Source organism: Meles meles, chromosome 6, assembly GCF_922984935.1.
Source record: "Meles meles chromosome 6, mMelMel3.1 paternal haplotype, whole genome shotgun sequence".
Lineage (NCBI taxonomy): Eukaryota > Metazoa > Chordata > Mammalia > Carnivora > Mustelidae > Meles > Meles meles.
The window spans coordinates 24532956-24551159 of record NC_060071.1 but is presented as its reverse complement, the minus strand read 5'-3'; the positions used below and the strand labels follow the sequence as shown (position 1 = coordinate 24551159).

At 67.6% G+C, this 18204-nt stretch overlaps 11 non-coding genes across 11 annotated transcripts; all 11 read right to left on the bottom strand.

The window, feature by feature from the left end:
* Positions 1-524: 524 nt before the first annotated feature.
* Positions 525-605, bottom strand: LOC123945481. The gene has a single exon (XR_006819305.1). It is a non-coding gene; the product is annotated as a small nucleolar RNA SNORD115 (small nucleolar RNA).
* Positions 606-2189: 1584 nt separating this feature from the next.
* LOC123945630 lies at positions 2190-2270 on the bottom strand. Its single transcript, XR_006819448.1, has one exon. It is a non-coding gene; the product is annotated as a small nucleolar RNA SNORD115 (small nucleolar RNA).
* A 1600-nt stretch (positions 2271-3870) lies between these two features.
* On the bottom strand, positions 3871-3951 carry LOC123945480. Its single transcript, XR_006819304.1, has one exon. It is a non-coding gene; the product is annotated as a small nucleolar RNA SNORD115 (small nucleolar RNA).
* A 1584-nt stretch (positions 3952-5535) lies between these two features.
* On the bottom strand, positions 5536-5616 carry LOC123945629. Its single transcript, XR_006819447.1, has one exon. It is a non-coding gene; the product is annotated as a small nucleolar RNA SNORD115 (small nucleolar RNA).
* A 1600-nt stretch (positions 5617-7216) lies between these two features.
* Positions 7217-7297, bottom strand: LOC123945478. Its single transcript, XR_006819303.1, has one exon. It is a non-coding gene; the product is annotated as a small nucleolar RNA SNORD115 (small nucleolar RNA).
* A 1584-nt stretch (positions 7298-8881) lies between these two features.
* On the bottom strand, positions 8882-8962 carry LOC123945628. Its single transcript, XR_006819446.1, has one exon. It is a non-coding gene; the product is annotated as a small nucleolar RNA SNORD115 (small nucleolar RNA).
* A 1600-nt stretch (positions 8963-10562) lies between these two features.
* LOC123945477 lies at positions 10563-10643 on the bottom strand. Its single transcript, XR_006819302.1, has one exon. It is a non-coding gene; the product is annotated as a small nucleolar RNA SNORD115 (small nucleolar RNA).
* A 1584-nt stretch (positions 10644-12227) lies between these two features.
* Positions 12228-12308, bottom strand: LOC123945627. The gene has a single exon (XR_006819445.1). It is a non-coding gene; the product is annotated as a small nucleolar RNA SNORD115 (small nucleolar RNA).
* A 1600-nt stretch (positions 12309-13908) lies between these two features.
* LOC123945476 lies at positions 13909-13989 on the bottom strand. Its single transcript, XR_006819301.1, has one exon. It is a non-coding gene; the product is annotated as a small nucleolar RNA SNORD115 (small nucleolar RNA).
* A 1584-nt stretch (positions 13990-15573) lies between these two features.
* On the bottom strand, positions 15574-15654 carry LOC123945626. Its single transcript, XR_006819444.1, has one exon. It is a non-coding gene; the product is annotated as a small nucleolar RNA SNORD115 (small nucleolar RNA).
* Positions 15655-17254: 1600 nt separating this feature from the next.
* On the bottom strand, positions 17255-17335 carry LOC123945475. The gene has a single exon (XR_006819300.1). It is a non-coding gene; the product is annotated as a small nucleolar RNA SNORD115 (small nucleolar RNA).
* Positions 17336-18204: the final 869 nt, after the last annotated feature.

Below are 18204 nucleotides of genomic sequence, written 5' to 3'. Positions count from 1 at the left end.
GGCGGCCAGCCCGCGCTTTCCAGGCCTTGTCAGCCCCCCGGCCCACGTTTCGCGATCCCTGCCCCTGGGATGGCTCAGGGGCACACGCTCACGGGGACTTCGGTGCCGTCCGGACAATGAGGACCCGCATCCCCAGCCCAGGCCCAGCTGCGGAGTCCCTGCTGGGGTCCCCGCTTCCCGATGCCAGGCCAAGGGGTCTGGGGCCTCCCTCGGAGCCCAGAGGCTTCCGCTCACCTCTCCTGGTGGGAGACGCGCCAAGAACCTTGCCAGCCAGGCCCGCTGAAAGACACAAGGACACAAGGGTGGCTAAGCCCTGGCTCTCGGGCAGCTGTCCGGGGAAGAGGCCTGGGTCGGTAGACCAGCTGGAACGCCAGAACACCCCGTCGGCACCCGCAGGTGCACCGACGTCCGGGGGCCACAGCAGAGAGCCTCGAGAGGTGGTTCTCCTCCCGCGGCCACCTGCAGCGCACCCTCACTGCCCCGACGCTCTGGGGGAGGCTGACCCCGGCACGGTCCCCTGCCTTGGGCCTCAGCGTAATCCTATTGAGCGTGATTTTTAGGTCCTCATCGCTCTTCGAGACCATATGAGTTCTCATCATTGACCCAAGCACGCCCGAGGCGACGGGGGAGGTCCCCTACCACCCAGAAGCTGCTTACCGAGGCTGCTCTCAGGACGGCGCCATACCCCGGCTTCCTGAGGCATGGGACCTGGCGGCGGGGCTGGGCGATGCAAGACTTGGTGGTCAGGGCCAGATCCTCGCTTGGGGATGGGGGCCTAAGGAGGGAGGGGGAGGCCGGCCGTCGGAACGGCGTGCTCGCTGGCCCGTGCCATGCCGCCAAGAACTCTCCAGCCCGAAGCCCTGGCCGGTGCTGTCCAGGCGGGCGGCTGACCCACCCAGGGCTCGGGTCCGCGGGCAAGGGGCAGGACACAAGGGACCCGCTGCCCATCCCTGGCCTTCCCAAATCCACGGAGATCCGGGCCCCCGTGGGAGCCTCCCCTTGCTAGGAAAGGCCCCAGAGCATGGCCTGGAGCACAGGGATTTCCAGTGCTCCCCCGATGTCTGCCGGGGCCCCAAGCAAAGCGTGGCGCACCCGGAAGTGAGGGCCCGAAGGACGCCTTCCCACACATGGGGACCGCGGTGGTCTAGGGACCCGGGCCCTGGCACTCGCAGCCAACGGTGGCCCCCAGGCCCTGATCGCCCAGGGCGAAAAAGGGAATCGCGTCTCACCGTCTCCCACCAAGCAGCGCAAGGCGGGAGACCGCGGCCCGCCCTGCAGGAGGGTCCTGACTCTCCCCTTGTGGCGGCGCTTCCTCTGGGGGCCTCAGAGGACCGGCTCAGCCCCATGGCCTGCTGTGGCCCGGGGCTCGCCACTCTTCCCCTGGGCCAGGGAAACCTTGCTGACTCGGGAAATCCGAGGAAACATTCGAGGGCTGTACTTCAGCAGCCTCCCGTGCCCTGCTTACACTTGGGCGTCTGCTGCATTCTTCATGAGCTCTGCCCTCTCCAGCCCTCTCCAGAACCATCGGCTGGGGTGACTCGAGCGACAACCACTCGCTGAAGGGGACAGAGGGCCCTGACACCAAGGGACTCACGTCCGCTCTCTTCTCGGGCGCACAGGACACAGCTGGACGTACAAGGAGGCCTCAGGTCCATGTGGGACGACGGCGGCATGCCCCCAGCCCCCAGTCGTTGCCAGTGACCTGGCCCAACTTTCCCATTCCCTGCACGTGGGATTGCTGAAGGGCGGCTGTGCATGGGCAGGTCCACGCTGTGTGGGCCACCACAGCCCCCATCCCTAGCACAGTGCTGGAGCCGGGGCCCGTGCGGGGATCCGGGCTCCGCGGACAATGCCCATGGCGCCTGGCATCTCCCTGCAGGCCCAGAGTCTTCCACTCACCTCTCTTGGGTCACGCCGCACCAAGTTCCGGCCCCCGAGGCCCGCTGAAAGACACAAGGGGCAACGGTCTCCTAAGCAATGGCACCGAGGGAGCTGTCCTGCGAGGTGGATTGGGTCCAGAGGCCGGGCAAAACGCCTCACGACCTCGAGCGGACCCCTGACGGGCACAGACAGGCCAGGGCCAGCACGGGGAGCCCCGAGGGTACGATGGCCTCACGCCCACAACTGCGGCGCACCTCCAGGGTCCCCAGGGTCTGGGGGAGGCTGATCCCGGCACAGACGCCTGTCTTGGGCCTCAGCGTAATCCTATTGAGCATGATTTTTAGGTCATCATCGCTCTTCGAGACCACTTGAGTTCTCATCACTGACCCAAGCAAGCTGGTGGCGATGCGTGCGGCCTCGGGGCACCCCGAAGCTGCTTACCGGGGCTGCATTCCGCACCGCGTCCATGCCCCCGGGTCCTGAGACGTGAGACCTCTGGGCAGGGCGGGGCCAAGCAAGACGTGCTCATCTGGGCGAGCTTCTCGATTGTGGATGGGTTTCTAAGGAGAGACGGAGAGACCAGCTGTCCAAACGTCCTGGTCTGAAGCGCCTGCCGTGCGGCCCAGGGCCCCCTTTCCCGGAGTCCTGGCCACTGGGGGCCCGGCAGAGTTCGGAGCCAAGCATGGCAGGTGTCCGCCAGGAAGAAGCCGGGCCCAAGGGCCCGGCTGCCCTTTCCGGGGCATCCCAAAGCAATGGAGACCGTGGTCCCTGTGGGAGCCCAGCCTTCTGGAGAACGGCCCCTGACCATGGCATGGACCACAGGGCTTTGGCCGGGTCCCCGCTGTCTCCCGGAGTGGCGAGCCAAGAGCGGCGGCCCGGGAGGTTTGGCCAGGACGCCGCCCACCCTCTCCTGGAGCCACCTGGGAGCCAAGGACCTGAGCCCCTGCCCGGGAAGCCAAAGGTTGCCGGGGCCCAGGGCTCCCCCACGGCCGAGCGGGGAAAGCCAGGTCACTCTCCACCACGGCAGCAAGGCACACCGCCCGCTGGCCGCTCTGGACGAGGGACCTGACTCGGCCCGTGCAGTGCCGCTTCACCACGACCCTATCCCGGGTGCTTGAGAGTCTCAGGTGAGAGGCTGAGCCCCAACGGCTCCTGTGGCCTGGGACGTGCAGTTTCTGCCCCCCCGCCCCAGTGGAACCGTGCCGTCTGGCCAGCTCAACGAATCCTCGTGGGCTCTTCGGAAGTGGCCTCCCGGGGCCCCAAACGCCTTGGTCGTCTGCAGGACGGGACAGGAGCTCGGGCCAGTGCAGCCCGCAGAAACCTGCCATGGGCCGGGCCTTGAGCAACAAGGTGTTGCTGAAGGGCACAGTGGCCTCCGAGACCACGGGTCTCACGTCCACTCCCTTTCTGGGCCCCCCGGACACGCCGCAATTGATCAGGAGGCCTCGGGTGCACCTGGGCCTTGGGCGGCCAGCCCGCGCTTTCCAGGCCTTGTCAGCCCCCCGGCCCACGTTTCGCGATCCCTGCCCCTGGGATGGCTCAGGGGCACACGCTCACGGGGACTTCGGTGCCGTCCGGACAATGAGGACCCGCATCCCCAGCCCAGGCCCAGCTGCGGAGTCCCTGCTGGGGTCCCCGCTTCCCGATGCCAGGCCAAGGGGTCTGGGGCCTCCCTCGGAGCCCAGAGGCTTCCGCTCACCTCTCCTGGTGGGAGACGCGCCAAGAACCTTGCCAGCCAGGCCCGCTGAAAGACACAAGGACACAAGGGTGGCTAAGCCCTGGCTCTCGGGCAGCTGTCCGGGGAAGAGGCCTGGGTCGGTAGACCAGCTGGAACGCCAGAACACCCCGTCGGCACCCGCAGGTGCACCGACGTCCGGGGGCCACAGCAGAGAGCCTCGAGAGGTGGTTCTCCTCCCGCGGCCACCTGCAGCGCACCCTCACTGCCCCGACGCTCTGGGGGAGGCTGACCCCGGCACGGTCCCCTGCCTTGGGCCTCAGCGTAATCCTATTGAGCGTGATTTTTAGGTCCTCATCGCTCTTCGAGACCATATGAGTTCTCATCATTGACCCAAGCACGCCCGAGGCGACGCGGGAGGTCCCCTACCACCCAGAAGCTGCTTACCGAGGCTGCTCTCAGGACGGCGCCATACCCCGGCTTCCTGAGGCATGGGACCTGGCGGCGGGGCTGGGCGATGCAAGACTTGGTGGTCAGGGCCAGATCCTCGCTTGGGGATGGGGGCCTAAGGAGGGAGGGGGAGGCCGGCCGTCGGAACGGCGTGCTCGCTGGCCCGTGCCATGCCGCCAAGAACTCTCCAGCCCGAAGCCCTGGCCGGTGCTGTCCAGGCGGGCGGCTGACCCACCCAGGGCTCGGGTCCGCGGGCAAGGGGCAGGACACAAGGGACCCGCTGCCCATCCCTGGCCTTCCCAAATCCACGGAGATCCGGGCCCCCGTGGGAGCCTCCCCTTGCTAGGAAAGGCCCCAGAGCATGGCCTGGAGCACAGGGATTTCCAGTGCTCCCCCGATGTCTGCCGGGGCCCCAAGCAAAGCGTGGCGCACCCGGACGTGAGGGCCCGAAGGACGCCTTCCCACACATGGGGACCGCGGTGGTCTAGGGACCCGGGCCCTGGCACTCGCAGCCAACGGTGGCCCCCAGGCCCTGATCGCCCAGGGCGAAAAAGGGAATCGCGTCTCACCGTCTCCCACCAAGCAGCGCAAGGCGGGAGACCGCGGCCCGCCCTGCAGGAGGGTCCTGACTCTCCCCTTGTGGCGGCGCTTCCTCTGGGGGCCTCAGAGGACCGGCTCAGCCCCATGGCCTGCTGTGGCCCGGGGCTCGCCACTCTTCCCCTGGGCCAGGGAAACCTTGCTGACTCGGGAAATCCGAGGAAACATTCGAGGGCTGTACTTCAGCAGCCTCCCGTGCCCTGCTTACACTTGGTCGTCTGCTGCATTCTTCATGAGCTCTGCCCTCTCCAGCCCTCTCCAGAACCATCGGCTGGGGTGACTCGAGCGACAACCACTCGCTGAAGGGGACAGAGGGCCCTGACACCAAGGGACTCACGTCCGCTCTCTTCTCGGGCGCACAGGACACAGCTGGACGTACAAGGAGGCCTCAGGTCCATGTGGGACGACGGCGGCATGCCCCCAGCCCCCAGTCGTTGCCAGTGACCTGGCCCAACTTTCCCATTCCCTGCACGTGGGATTGCTGAAGGGCGGCTGTGCATGGGCAGGTCCACGCTGTGTGGGCCACCACAGCCCCCATCCCTAGCACAGTGCTGGAGCCGGGGCCCGTGCGGGGATCCGGGCTCCGCGGACAATGCCCATGGCGCCTGGCATCTCCCTGCAGGCCCAGAGTCTTCCACTCACCTCTCTTGGGTCACGCCGCACCAAGTTCCGGCCCCCGAGGCCCGCTGAAAGACACAAGGGGCAACGGTCTCCTAAGCAATGGCACCGAGGGAGCTGTCCTGCGAGGTGGATTGGGTCCGGAGGCCGGGCGGAACGCCTCACGACCTCGAGCGGACCCCTGACGGGCACAGACAGGCCAGGGCCAGCACGGGGAGCCCCGAGGGTACGATGGCCTCACGCCCACAACTGCGGCGCACCTCCAGGGTCCCCAGGGTCTGGGGGAGGCTGATCCCGGCACAGACGCCTGTCTTGGGCCTCAGCGTAATCCTATTGAGCATGATTTTTAGGTCATCATCGCTCTTCGAGACCACTTGAGTTCTCATCACTGACCCAAGCAAGCTGGTGGCGATGCGTGCGGCCTCGGGGCACCCCGAAGCTGCTTACCGGGGCTGCATTCCGCACCGCGTCCATGCCCCCGGGTCCTGAGACGTGAGACCTCTGGGCAGGGCGGGGCCAAGCAAGACGTGCTCATCTGGGCGAGCTTCTCGATTGTGGATGGGTTTCTAAGGAGAGACGGAGAGACCAGCTGTCCAAACGTCCTGGTCTGAAGCGCCTGCCGTGCGGCCCAGGGCCCCCTTTCCCGGAGTCCTGGCCACTGGGGGCCCGGCAGAGTTCGGAGCCAAGCATGGCAGGTGTCCGCCAGGAAGGAGCCGGGCCCAAGGGCCCGGCTGCCCTTTCAGGGGCATCCCAAAGCAATGGAGACCGTGGTCCCTGTGGGAGCCCAGCCTTCTGGAGAACGGCCCCTGACCATGGCATGGACCACAGGGCTTTGGCCGGGTCCCCGCTGTCTCCCGGAGTGGCGAGCCAAGAGCGGCGGCCCGGGAGGTTTGGCCAGGACGCCGCCCACCCTCTCCTGGAGCCACCTGGGAGCCAAGGACCTGAGCCCCTGCCCGGGAAGCCAAAGGTTGCCGGGGCCCAGGGCTCCCCCACGGCCGAGCGGGGAAAGCCAGGTCACTCTCCACCACGGCAGCAAGGCACACCGCCCGCTGGCCGCTCTGGACGAGGGACCTGACTCGGCCCGTGCAGTGCCGCTTCACCACGACCCTATCCCGGGTGCTTGAGAGTCTCAGGTGAGAGGCTGAGCCCCAACGGCTGCTGTGGCCTGGGACGTGCAGTTTCTGCCCCTCCGCCCCAGTGGAACCGTGCCGTCTGGCCAGCTCAACGAATCCTCGTGGGCTCTTCGGAAGTGGCCTCCCGGGGCCCCAAACGCCTTGGTCGTCTGCAGGACGGGACAGGAGCTCGGGCCAGTGCAGCCCGCAGAAACCTGCCATGGGCCGGGCCTTGAGCAACAAGGTGTTGCTCAAGGGCACAGTGGCCTCCGAGACCACGGGTCTCACGTCCACTCCCTTTCTGGGCCCCCCGGACACGCCGCAATTGATCAGGAGGCCTCGGGTGCACCTGGGCCTTGGGCGGCCAGCCCGCGCTTTCCAGGCCTTGTCAGCCCCCCGGCCCACGTTTCGCGATCCCTGCCCCTGGGATGGCTCAGGAGCACACGCTCACGGGGACTTCGGTGCCGTCCGGACAATGAGGACCCGCATCCCCAGCCCAGGCCCAGCTGCGGAGTCCCTGCTGGGGTCCCCGCTTCCCGATGCCAGGCCAAGGGGTCTGGGGCCTCCCTCGGAGCCCAGAGGCTTCCGCTCACCTCTCCTGGTGGGAGACGCGCCAAGAACCTTGCCAGCCAGGCCCGCTGAAAGACACAAGGACACAAGGGTGGCTAAGCCCTGGCTCTCGGGCAGCTGTCCGGGGAAGAGGCCTGGGTCGGTAGACCAGCTGGAACGCCAGAACACCCCGTCGGCACCCGCAGGTGCACCGACGTCCGGGGGCCACAGCAGAGAGCCTCGAGAGGTGGTTCTCCTCCCGCGGCCACCTGCAGCGCACCCTCACTGCCCCGACGCTCTGGGGGAGGCTGACCCCGGCACGGTCCCCTGCCTTGGGCCTCAGCGTAATCCTATTGAGCGTGATTTTTAGGTCCTCATCGCTCTTCGAGACCATATGAGTTCTCATCATTGACCCAAGCACGCCCGAGGCGACGCGGGAGGTCCCCTACCACCCAGAAGCTGCTTACCGAGGCTGCTCTCAGGACAGCGCCATACCCCGGCTTCCTGAGGCATGGGACCTGGCGGCGGGGCTGGGCGATGCAAGACTTGGTGGTCAGGGCCAGATCCTCGCTTGGGGATGGGGGCCTAAGGAGGGAGGGGGAGGCCGGCCGTCGGAACGGCGTGCTCGCTGGCCCGTGCCATGCCGCCAAGAACTCTCCAGCCCGAAGCCCTGGCCGGTGCTGTCCAGGCGGGCGGCTGACCCACCCAGGGCTCGGGTCCGCGGGCAAGGGGCAGGACACAAGGGACCCGCTGCCCATCCCTGGCCTTCCCAAATCCACGGAGATCCGGGCCCCCGTGGGAGCCTCCCCTTGCTGAGAAAGGCCCCAGAGCATGGCCTGGAGCACAGGGATTTCCAGTGCTCCCCCGATGTCTGCCGGGGCCCCAAGCAAAGCGTGGCGCACCCGGATGTGAGGGCCCGAAGGACGCCTTCCCACACATGGGGACCGCGGTGGTCTAGGGACCCGGGCCCTGGCACTCGCAGCCAGCGGTGGCCCCCAGGCCCTGATCGCCCAGGGCGAAAAAGGGAATCGCGTCTCACCGTCTCCCACCAAGCAGCGCAAGGCAGGAGACCGCGGCCCGCCCTGCAGGAGGGTCCTGACTCTCCCCTTGTGGCGGCGCTTCCTATGGGGGCCTCAGAGGACCGGCTCAGCCCCATGGCCTGCTGTGGCCCGGGGCTCGCCACTCTTCCCCTGGGCCAGGGAAACCTTGCTGACTCGGGAAATCCGAGGAAACATTCGAGGGCTGTACTTCAGCAGCCTCCCGTGCCCTGCTTACACTTGGGCGTCTGCTGCATTCTTCATGAGCTCTGCCCTCTCCAGCCCTCTCCAGAACCATCGGCTGGGGTATCTCGAGCGACAACCACTCGCTGAAGGGGACAGAGGGCCCTGACACCAAGGGACTCACGTCCGCTCTCTTCTCGGGCGCACAGGACACAGCTGGATGTACAAGGAGGCCTCAGGTCCATGTGGGACGACGGCGGCATGCCCCCAGCCCCCAGTCGTTGCCAGTGACCTGGCCCAACTTTCCCATTCCCTGCACGTGGGATTGCTGAAGGGCGGCTGTGCATGGGCAGGTCCACGCTGTGTGGGCCACCACAGCCCCCATCCCTAGCACAGTGCTGGAGCCGGGGCCCGTGCGGGGATCCGGGCTCCGCGGACAATGCCCATGGCGCCTGGCATCTCCCTGCAGGCCCAGAGTCTTCCACTCACCTCTCTTGGGTCACGCCGCACCAAGTTCCGGCCCCCGAGGCCCGCTGAAAGACACAAGGGGCAACGGTCTCCTAAGCAATGGCACCGAGGGAGCTGTCCTGCGAGGTGGATTGGGTCCGGAGGCCGGGCGGAACGCCTCACGACCTCGAGCGGACCCCTGACGGGCACAGACAGGCCAGGGCCAGCACGGGGAGCCCCGAGGGTACGATGGCCTCACGCCCACAACTGCGGCGCACCTCCAGGGTCCCCAGGGTCTGGGGGAGGCTGATCCCGGCACAGACGCCTGTCTTGGGCCTCAGCGTAATCCTATTGAGCATGATTTTTAGGTCATCATCGCTCTTCGAGACCACTTGAGTTCTCATCACTGACCCAAGCAAGCTGGTGGCGATGCGTGCGGCCTCGGGGCACCCCGAAGCTGCTTACCGGGGCTGCATTCCGCACCGCGTCCATGCCCCCGGGTCCTGAGACGTGAGACCTCTGGGCAGGGCGGGGCCAAGCAAGACGTGCTCATCTGGGCGAGCTTCTCGATTGTGGATGGGTTTCTAAGGAGAGACGGAGAGACCAGCTGTCCAAACGTCCTGGTCTGAAGCGCCTGCCGTGCGGCCCAGGGCCCCCTTTCCCGGAGTCCTGGCCACTGGGGGCCCGGCAGAGTTCGGAGCCAAGCATGGCAGGTGTCCGCCAGGAAGGAGCCGGGCCCAAGGGCCCGGCTGCCCTTTCCGGGGCATCCCAAAGCAATGGAGACCGTGGTCCCTGTGGGAGCCCAGCCTTCTGGAGAACGGCCCCTGACCATGGCATGGACCACAGGGCTTTGGCCGGGTCCCCGCTGTCTCCCGGAGTGGCGAGCCAAGAGCGGCGGCCCGGGAGGTTTGGCCAGGACGCCGCCCACCCTCTCCTGGAGCCACCTGGGAGCCAAGGACCTGAGCCCCTGCCCGGGAAGCCAAAGGTTGCCGGGGCCCAGGGCTCCCCCACGGCCGAGCGGGGAAAGCCAGGTCACTCTCCACCACGGCAGCAAGGCACACCGCCCGCTGGCCGCTCTGGACGAGGGACCTGACTCGGCCCGTGCAGTGCCGCTTCACCACGACCCTATCCCGGGTGCTTGAGAGTCTCAGGTGAGAGGCTGAGCCCCAACGGCTGCTGTGGCCTGGGACGTGCAGTTTCTGCCCCCCCGCCCCAGTGGAACCGTGCCGTCTGGCCAGCTCAACGAATCCTCGTGGGCTCTTCGGAAGTGGCCTCCCGGGGCCCCAAACGCCTTGGTCGTCTGCAGGACGGGACAGGAGCTCGGGCCAGTGCAGCCCGCAGAAACCTGCCATGGGCCGGGCCTTGAGCAACAAGGTGTTGCTCAAGGGCACAGTGGCCTCCGAGACCACGGGTCTCACGTCCACTCCCTTTCTGGGCCCCCCGGACACGCCGCAATTGATCAGGAGGCCTCGGGTGCACCTGGGCCTTGGGCGGCCAGCCCGCGCTTTCCAGGCCTTGTCAGCCCCCCGGCCCACGTTTCGCGATCCCTGCCCCTGGGATGGCTCAGGGGCACACGCTCACGGGGACTTCGGTGCCGTCCGGACAATGAGGACCCGCATCCCCAGCCCAGGCCCAGCTGCGGAGTCCCTGCTGGGGTCCCCGCTTCCCGATGCCAGGCCAAGGGGTCTGGGGCCTCCCTCGGAGCCCAGAGGCTTCCGCTCACCTCTCCTGGTGGGAGACGCGCCAAGAACCTTGCCAGCCAGGCCCGCTGAAAGACACAAGGACACAAGGGTGGCTAAGCCCTGGCTCTCGGGCAGCTGTCCGGGGAAGAGGCCTGGGTCGGTAGACCAGCTGGAACGCCAGAACACCCCGTCGGCACCCGCAGGTGCACCGACGTCCGGGGGCCACAGCAGAGAGCCTCGAGAGGTGGTTCTCCTCCCGCGGCCACCTGCAGCGCACCCTCACTGCCCCGACACTCTGGGGGAGGCTGACCCCGGCACGGTCCCCTGCCTTGGGCCTCAGCGTAATCCTATTGAGCGTGATTTTTAGGTCCTCATCGCTCTTCGAGACCATATGAGTTCTCATCATTGACCCAAGCACGCCCGAGGCGACGCGGGAGGTCCCCTACCACCCAGAAGCTGCTTACCGAGGCTGCTCTCAGGACAGCGCCATACCCCGGCTTCCTGAGGCATGGGACATGGCGGCGGGGCTGGGCGATGCAAGACCTGGTGGTCAGGGCCAGATCCTCGCTTGGGGATGGGGGCCTAAGGAGGGAGGGGGAGGCCGGCCGTCGGAACGGCGTGCTCGCTGGCCCGTGCCATGCCGCCAAGAACTCTCCAGCCCGAAGCCCTGGCCGGTGCTGTCCAGGCGGGCGGCTGACCCACCCAGGGCTCGGGTCCGCGGGCAAGGGGCAGGACACAAGGGACCCGCTGCCCATCCCTGGCCTTCCCAAATCCACGGAGATCCGGGCCCCCGTGGGAGCCTCCCCTTGCTGAGAAAGGCCCCAGAGCATGGCCTGGAGCACAGGGATTTCCAGTGCTCCCCCGATGTCTGCCGGGGTCCCAAGCAAAGCGTGGCGCACCCGGATGTGAGGGCCCGAAGGACGCCTTCCCACACATGGGGACCGCGGTGGTCTAGGGACCCGGGCCCTGGCACTCGCAGCCAGCGGTGGCCCCCAGGCCCTGATCGCCCAGGGCGAAAAAGGGAATCGCGTCTCACCGTCTCCCACCAAGCAGCGCAAGGCGGGAGACCGCGGCCCGCCCTGCAGGAGGGTCCTGACTCTCCCCTTGTGGCGGCGCTTCCTCTGGGGGCCTCAGAGGACCGGCTCAGCCCCATGGCCTGCTGTGGCCCGGGGCTCGCCACTCTTCCCCTGGGCCAGGGAAACCTTGCTGACTCGGGAAATCCGAGGAAACATTCGAGGGCTGTACTTCAGCAGCCTCCCGTGCCCTGCTTACACTTGGGCGTCTGCTGCATTCTTCATGAGCTCTGCCCTCTCCAGCCCTCTCCAGAACCATCGGCTGGGGTGACTCGAGCGACAACCACTCGCTGAAGGGGACAGAGGGCCCTGACACCAAGGGACTCACGTGCGCTCTCTTCTCGGGCGCACAGGACACAGCTGGACGTACAAGGAGGCCTCAGGTCCATGTGGGACGACGGCGGCATGCCCCCAGCCCCCAGTCGTTGCCAGTGACCTGGCCCAACTTTCCCATTCCCTGCACGTGGGATTGCTGAAGGGCGGCTGTGCATGGGCAGGTCCACGCTGTGTGGGCCACCACAGCCCCCATCCCTAGCACAGTGCTGGAGCCGGGGCCCGTGCGGGGATCCGGGCTCCGCGGACAATGCCCATGGCGCCTGGCATCTCCCTGCAGGCCCAGAGTCTTCCACTCACCTCTCTTGGGTCACGCCGCACCAAGTTCCGGCCCCCGAGGCCCGCTGAAAGACACAAGGGGCAACGGTCTCCTAAGCAATGGCACCGAGGGAGCTGTCCTGCGAGGTGGATTGGGTCCGGAGGCCGGGCGGAACGCCTCACGACCTCGAGCGGACCCCTGACGGGCACAGACAGGCCAGGGCCAGCACGGGGAGCCCCGAGGGTACGATGGCCTCACGCCCACAACTGCGGCGCACCTCCAGGGTCCCCAGGGTCTGGGGGAGGCTGATCCCGGCACAGACGCCTGTCTTGGGCCTCAGCGTAATCCTATTGAGCATGATTTTTAGGTCATCATCGCTCTTCGAGACCACTTGAGTTCTCATCACTGACCCAAGCAAGCTGGTGGCGATGCGTGCGGCCTCGGGGCACCCCGAAGCTGCTTACCGGGGCTGCATTCCGCACCGCGTCCATGCCCCCGGGTCCTGAGACGTGAGACCTCTGGGCAGGGCGGGGCCAAGCAAGACGTGCTCATCTGGGCGAGCTTCTCGATTGTGGATGGGTTTCTAAGGAGAGACGGAGAGACCAGCTGTCCAAACGTCCTGGTCTGAAGCGCCTGCCGTGCGGCCCAGGGCCCCCTTTCCCGGAGTCCTGGCCACTGGGGGCCCGGCAGAGTTCGGAGCCAAGCATGGCAGGTGTCCGCCAGGAAGGAGCCGGGCCCAAGGGCCCGGCTGCCCTTTCCGGGGCATCCCAAAGCAATGGAGACCGTGGTCCCTGTGGGAGCCCAGCCTTCTGGAGAACGGCCCCTGACCATGGCATGGACCACAGGGCTTTGGCCGGGTCCCCGCTGTCTCCCGGAGTGGCGAGCCAAGAGCGGCGGCCCGGGAGGTTTGGCCAGGACGCCGCCCACCCTCTCCTGGAGCCACCTGGGAGCCAAGGACCTGAGCCCCTGCCCGGGAAGCCAAAGGTTGCCGGGGCCCAGGGCTCCCCCACGGCCGAGCGGGGAAAGCCAGGTCACTCTCCACCACGGCAGCAAGGCACACCGCCCGCTGGCCGCTCTGGACGAGGGACCTGACTCGGCCCGTGCAGTGCCGCTTCACCACGACCCTATCCCGGGTGCTTGAGAGTCTCAGGTGAGAGGCTGAGCCCCAACGGCTCCTGTGGCCTGGGACGTGCAGTTTCTGCCCCCCCGCCCCAGTGGAACCGTGCCGTCTGGCCAGCTCAACGAATCCTCGTGGGCTCTTCGGAAGTGGCCTCCCGGGGCCCCAAACGCCTTGGTCGTCTGCAGGACGGGACAGGAGCTCGGGCCAGTGCAGCCCGCAGAAACCTGCCATGGGCCGGGCCTTGAGCAACAAGGTGTTGCTCAAGGGCACAGTGGCCTCCGAGACCACGGGTCTCACGTCCACTCCCTTTCTGGGCCCCCCGGACACGCCGCAATTGATCAGGAGGCCTCGGGTGCACCTGGGCCTTGGGCGGCCAGCCCGCGCTTTCCAGGCCTTGTCAGCCCCCCGGCCCACGTTTCGCGATCCCTGCCCCTGGGATGGCTCAGGGGCACACGCTCACGGGGACTTCGGTGCCGTCCGGACAATGAGGACCCGCATCCCCAGCCCAGGCCCAGCTGCGGAGTCCCTGCTGGGGTCCCCGCTTCCCGATGCCAGGCCAAGGGGTCTGGGGCCTCCCTCGGAGCCCAGAGGCTTCCGCTCACCTCTCCTGGTGGGAGACGCGCCAAGAACCTTGCCAGCCAGGCCCGCTGAAAGACACAAGGACACAAGGGTGGCTAAGCCCTGGCTCTCGGGCAGCTGTCCGGGGAAGAGGCCTGGGTCGGTAGACCAGCTGGAACGCCAGAACACCCCGTCGGCACCCGCAGGTGCACCGACGTCCGGGGGCCACAGCAGAGAGCCTCGAGAGGTGGTTCTCCTCCCGCGGCCACCTGCAGCGCACCCTCACTGCCCCGACGCTCTGGGGGAGGCTGACCCCGGCACGGTCCCCTGCCTTGGGCCTCAGCGTAATCCTATTGAGCGTGATTTTTAGGTCCTCATCGCTCTTCGAGACCATATGAGTTCTCATCATTGACCCAAGCACGCCCGAGGCGACGCGGGAGGTCCCCTGCCACCCAGAAGCTGCTTACCGAGGCTGCTCTCAGGACAGCGCCATACCCCGGCTTCCTGAGGCATGGGACCTGGCGGCGGGGCTGGGCGATGCAAGACTTGGTGGTCAGGGCCAGATCCTCGCTTGGGGATGGGGGCCTAAGGAGGGAGTGGGAGGACGGCCGTCGGAACGGCGTGCTCGCTGGCCCGTGCCATGCCGCCAAGAACTCTCCAGCCCGAAGCCCTGGCCGGTGCTGTCCAGGCGGGCGGCTGACCCACCCAGGGCTCGGGTCCGCGGGCAAGGGGCAGGACACAAGGGACCCGCTGCCCATCCCTGGCCTTCCCAAATCCACGGAGATCCGGGCCCCCGTGGGAGCCTCCCCTTGCTGAGAAAGGCCCCAGAGCATGGCCTGGAGCACAGGGATTTCCAGTGCTCCCCCGATGTCTGCTGGGGCCCCAAGCAAAGCGTGGCGCCCCCGGATGTGAGGGCCCGAAGGACGCCTTCCCACACATGGGGACCGCGGTGGTCTAGGGACGCGGGCCCTGGCACTCGCAGCCAGCGGTGGCCCCCAGGCCCTGATCGCCCAGGGCGAAAAAGGGAATCGCGTCTCACCGTCTCCCACCAAGCAGCGCAAGGCGGGAGACCGCGGCCCGCCCTGCAGGAGGGTCCTGACTCTCCCCTTGTGGCGGCGCTTCCTCTGGGGGCCTCAGAGGACCGGCTCAGCCCCATGGCCTGCTGTGGCCCGGGGCTCGCCACTCTTCCCCTTTGCCAGGGAAACCTTGCTGACTCGGGAAATCCGAGGAAACATTCGAGGGCTGTACTTCAGCAGCCTCCCGTGCCCTGCTTACACTTGGGCGTCTGCTGCATTCTTCATGAGCTCTGCCCTCTCCAGCCCTCTCCAGAACCATCGGCTGGGGTGACTCGAGCGACAACCACTCGCTGAAGGGGACAGAGGGCCCTGACACCAAGGGACTCACGTCCGCTCTCTTCTCGGGCGCACAGGACACAGCTGGACGTACAAGGAGGCCTCAGGTCCATGTGGGACGACGGCGGCATGCCCCCAGCCCCCAGTCGTTGCCAGTGACCTGGCCCAACTTTCCCATTCCCTGCACGTGGGATTGCTGAAGGGCGGCTGTGCATGGGCAGGTCCACGCTGTGTGGGCCACCACAGCCCCCATCCCTAGCACAGTGCTGGAGCCGGGGCCCGTGCGGGGATCCGGGCTCCGCGGACAATGCCCATGGCGCCTGGCATCTCCCTGCAGGCCCAGAGTCTTCCACTCACCTCTCTTGGGTCACGCCGCACCAAGTTCCGGCCCCCGAGGCCCGCTGAAAGACACAAGGGGCAACGGTCTCCTAAGCAATGGCACCGAGGGAGCTGTCCTGCGAGGTGGATTGGGTCCGGAGGCCGGGCGGAACGCCTCACGACCTCGAGCGGACCCCTGACGGGCACAGACAGGCCAGGGCCAGCACGGGGAGCCCCGAGGGTACGATGGCCTCACGCCCACAACTGCGGCGCACCTCCAGGGTCCCCAGGGTCTGGGGGAGGCTGATCCCGGCACAGACGCCTGTCTTGGGCCTCAGCGTAATCCTATTGAGCATGATTTTTAGGTCATCATCGCTCTTCGAGACCACTTGAGTTCTCATCACTGACCCAAGCAAGCTGGTGGCGATGCGTGCGGCCTCGGGGCACCCCGAAGCTGCTTACCGGGGCTGCATTCCGCACCGCGTCCATGCCCCCGGGTCCTGAGACGTGAGACCTCTGGGCAGGGCGGGGCCAAGCAAGACGTGCTCATCTGGGCGAGCTTCTCGATTGTGGATGGGTTTCTAAGGAGAGACGGAGAGACCAGCTGTCCAAACGTCCTGGTCTGAAGCGCCTGCCGTGCGGCCCAGGGCCCCCTTTCCCGGAGTCCTGGCCACTGGGGGCCCGGCAGAGTTCGGAGCCAAGCATGGCAGGTGTCCGCCAGGAAGGAGCCGGGCCCAAGGGCCCGGCTGCCCTTTCCGGGGCATCCCAAAGCAATGGAGACCGTGGTCCCTGTGGGAGCCCAGCCTTCTGGAGAACGGCCCCTGACCATGGCATGGACCACAGGGCTTTGGCCGGGTCCCCGCTGTCTCCCGGAGTGGCGAGCCAAGAGCGGCGGCCCGGGAGGTTTGGCCAGGACGCCGCCCACCCTCTCCTGGAGCCACCTGGGAGCCAAGGACCTGAGCCCCTGCCCGGGAAGCCAAAGGTTGCCGGGGCCCAGGGCTCCCCCACGGCCGAGCGGGGAAAGCCAGGTCACTCTCCACCACGGCAGCAAGGCACACCGCCCGCTGGCCGCTCTGGACGAGGGACCTGACTCGGCCCGTGCAGTGCCGCTTCACCACGACCCTATCCCGGGTGCTTGAGAGTCTCAGGTGAGAGGCTGAGCCCCAACGGCTGCTGTGGCCTGGGACGTGCAGTTTCTGCCCCCCCGCCCCAGTGGAACCGTGCCGTCTGGCCAGCTCAACGAATCCTCGTGGGCTCTTCGGAAGTGGCCTCCCGGGGCCCCAAACGCCTTGGTCGTCTGCAGGACGGGACAGGAGCTCGGGCCAGTGCAGCCCGCAGAAACCTGCCATGGGCCGGGCCTTGAGCAACAAGGTGTTGCTCAAGGGCACAGTGGCCTCCGAGACCACGGGTCTCACGTCCACTCCCTTTCTGGGCCCCCCGGACACGCCGCAATTGATCAGGAGGCCTCGGGTGCACCTGGGCCTTGGGCGGCCAGCCCGCGCTTTCCAGGCCTTGTCAGCCCCCCGGCCCACGTTTCGCGATCCCTGCCCCTGGGATGGCTCAGGGGCACACGCTCACGGGGACTTCGGTGCCGTCCGGACAATGAGGACCCGCATCCCCAGCCCAGGCCCAGCTGCGGAGTCCCTGCTGGGGTCCCCGCTTCCCGATGCCAGGCCAAGGGGTCTGGGGCCTCCCTCGGAGCCCAGAGGCTTCCGCTCACCTCTCCTGGTGGGAGACGCGCCAAGAACCTTGCCAGCCAGGCCCGCTGAAAGACACAAGGACACAAGGGTGGCTAAGCCCTGGCTCTCGGGCAGCTGTCCGGGGAAGAGGCCTGGGTCGGTAGACCAGCTGGAACGCCAGAACACCCCGTCGGCACCCGCAGGTGCACCGACGTCCGGGGGCCACAGCAGAGAGCCTCGAGAGGTGGTTCTCCTCCCGCGGCCACCTGCAGCGCACCCTCACTGCCCCGACGCTCTGGGGGAGGCTGACCCCGGCACGGTCCCCTGCCTTGGGCCTCAGCGTAATCCTATTGAGCGTGATTTTTAGGTCCTCATCGCTCTTCGAGACCATATGAGTTCTCATCATTGACCCAAGCACGCCCGAGGCGACGCGGGAGGTCCCCTACCACCCAGAAGCTGCTTACCGAGGCTGCTCTCAGGACAGCGCCATACCCCGGCTTCCTGAGGCATGGGACCTGGCGGCGCGGCTGGGCGATGCAAGACTTGGTGGTCAGGGCCAGATCCTCGCTTGGGGATGGGGGCCTAAGGAGGGAGGGGGAGGACGGCCGTCGGAACGGCGTGCTCGCTGGCCCGTGCCATGCCGCCAAGAACTCTCCAGCCCGAAGCCCTGGCCGGTGCTGTCCAGGCGGGCGGCTGACCCACCCAGGGCTCGGGTCCTCGGGCAAGGGGCAGGACACAAGGGACCCGCTGCCCATCCCTGGCCTTCCCAAATCCACGGAGATCCGGGCCCCCGTGGGAGCCTCCCCTTGCTGAGAAAGGCCCCAGAGCATGGCCTGGAGCACAGGGATTTCCAGTGCTCCCCCGATGTCTGCCGGGGCCCCAAGCAAAGCGTGGCGCACCCGGATGTGAGGGCCCGAAGGACGCCTTCCCACACATGGGGACCGCGGTGGTCTAGGGACCCGGGCCCTGGCACTCGCAGCCAGCGGTGGCCCCCAGGCCCTGATCGCCCAGGGCGAAAAAGGGAATCGCGTCTCACCGTCTCCCACCAAGCAGCGCAAGGCGGGAGACCGCGGCCCGCCCTGCAGGAGGGTCCTGACTCTCCCCTTGTGGCGGCACTTCCTCTGGGGGCCTCAGAGGACCGGCTCAGCCCCACGGCCTGCTGTGGCCCGGGGCTCGCCACTCTTCCCCTGGGCCAGGGAAACCTTGCTGACTCGGGAAATCCGAGGAAACATTCGAGGGCTGTACTTCAGCAGCCTCCCGTGCCCTGCTTACACTTGGGCG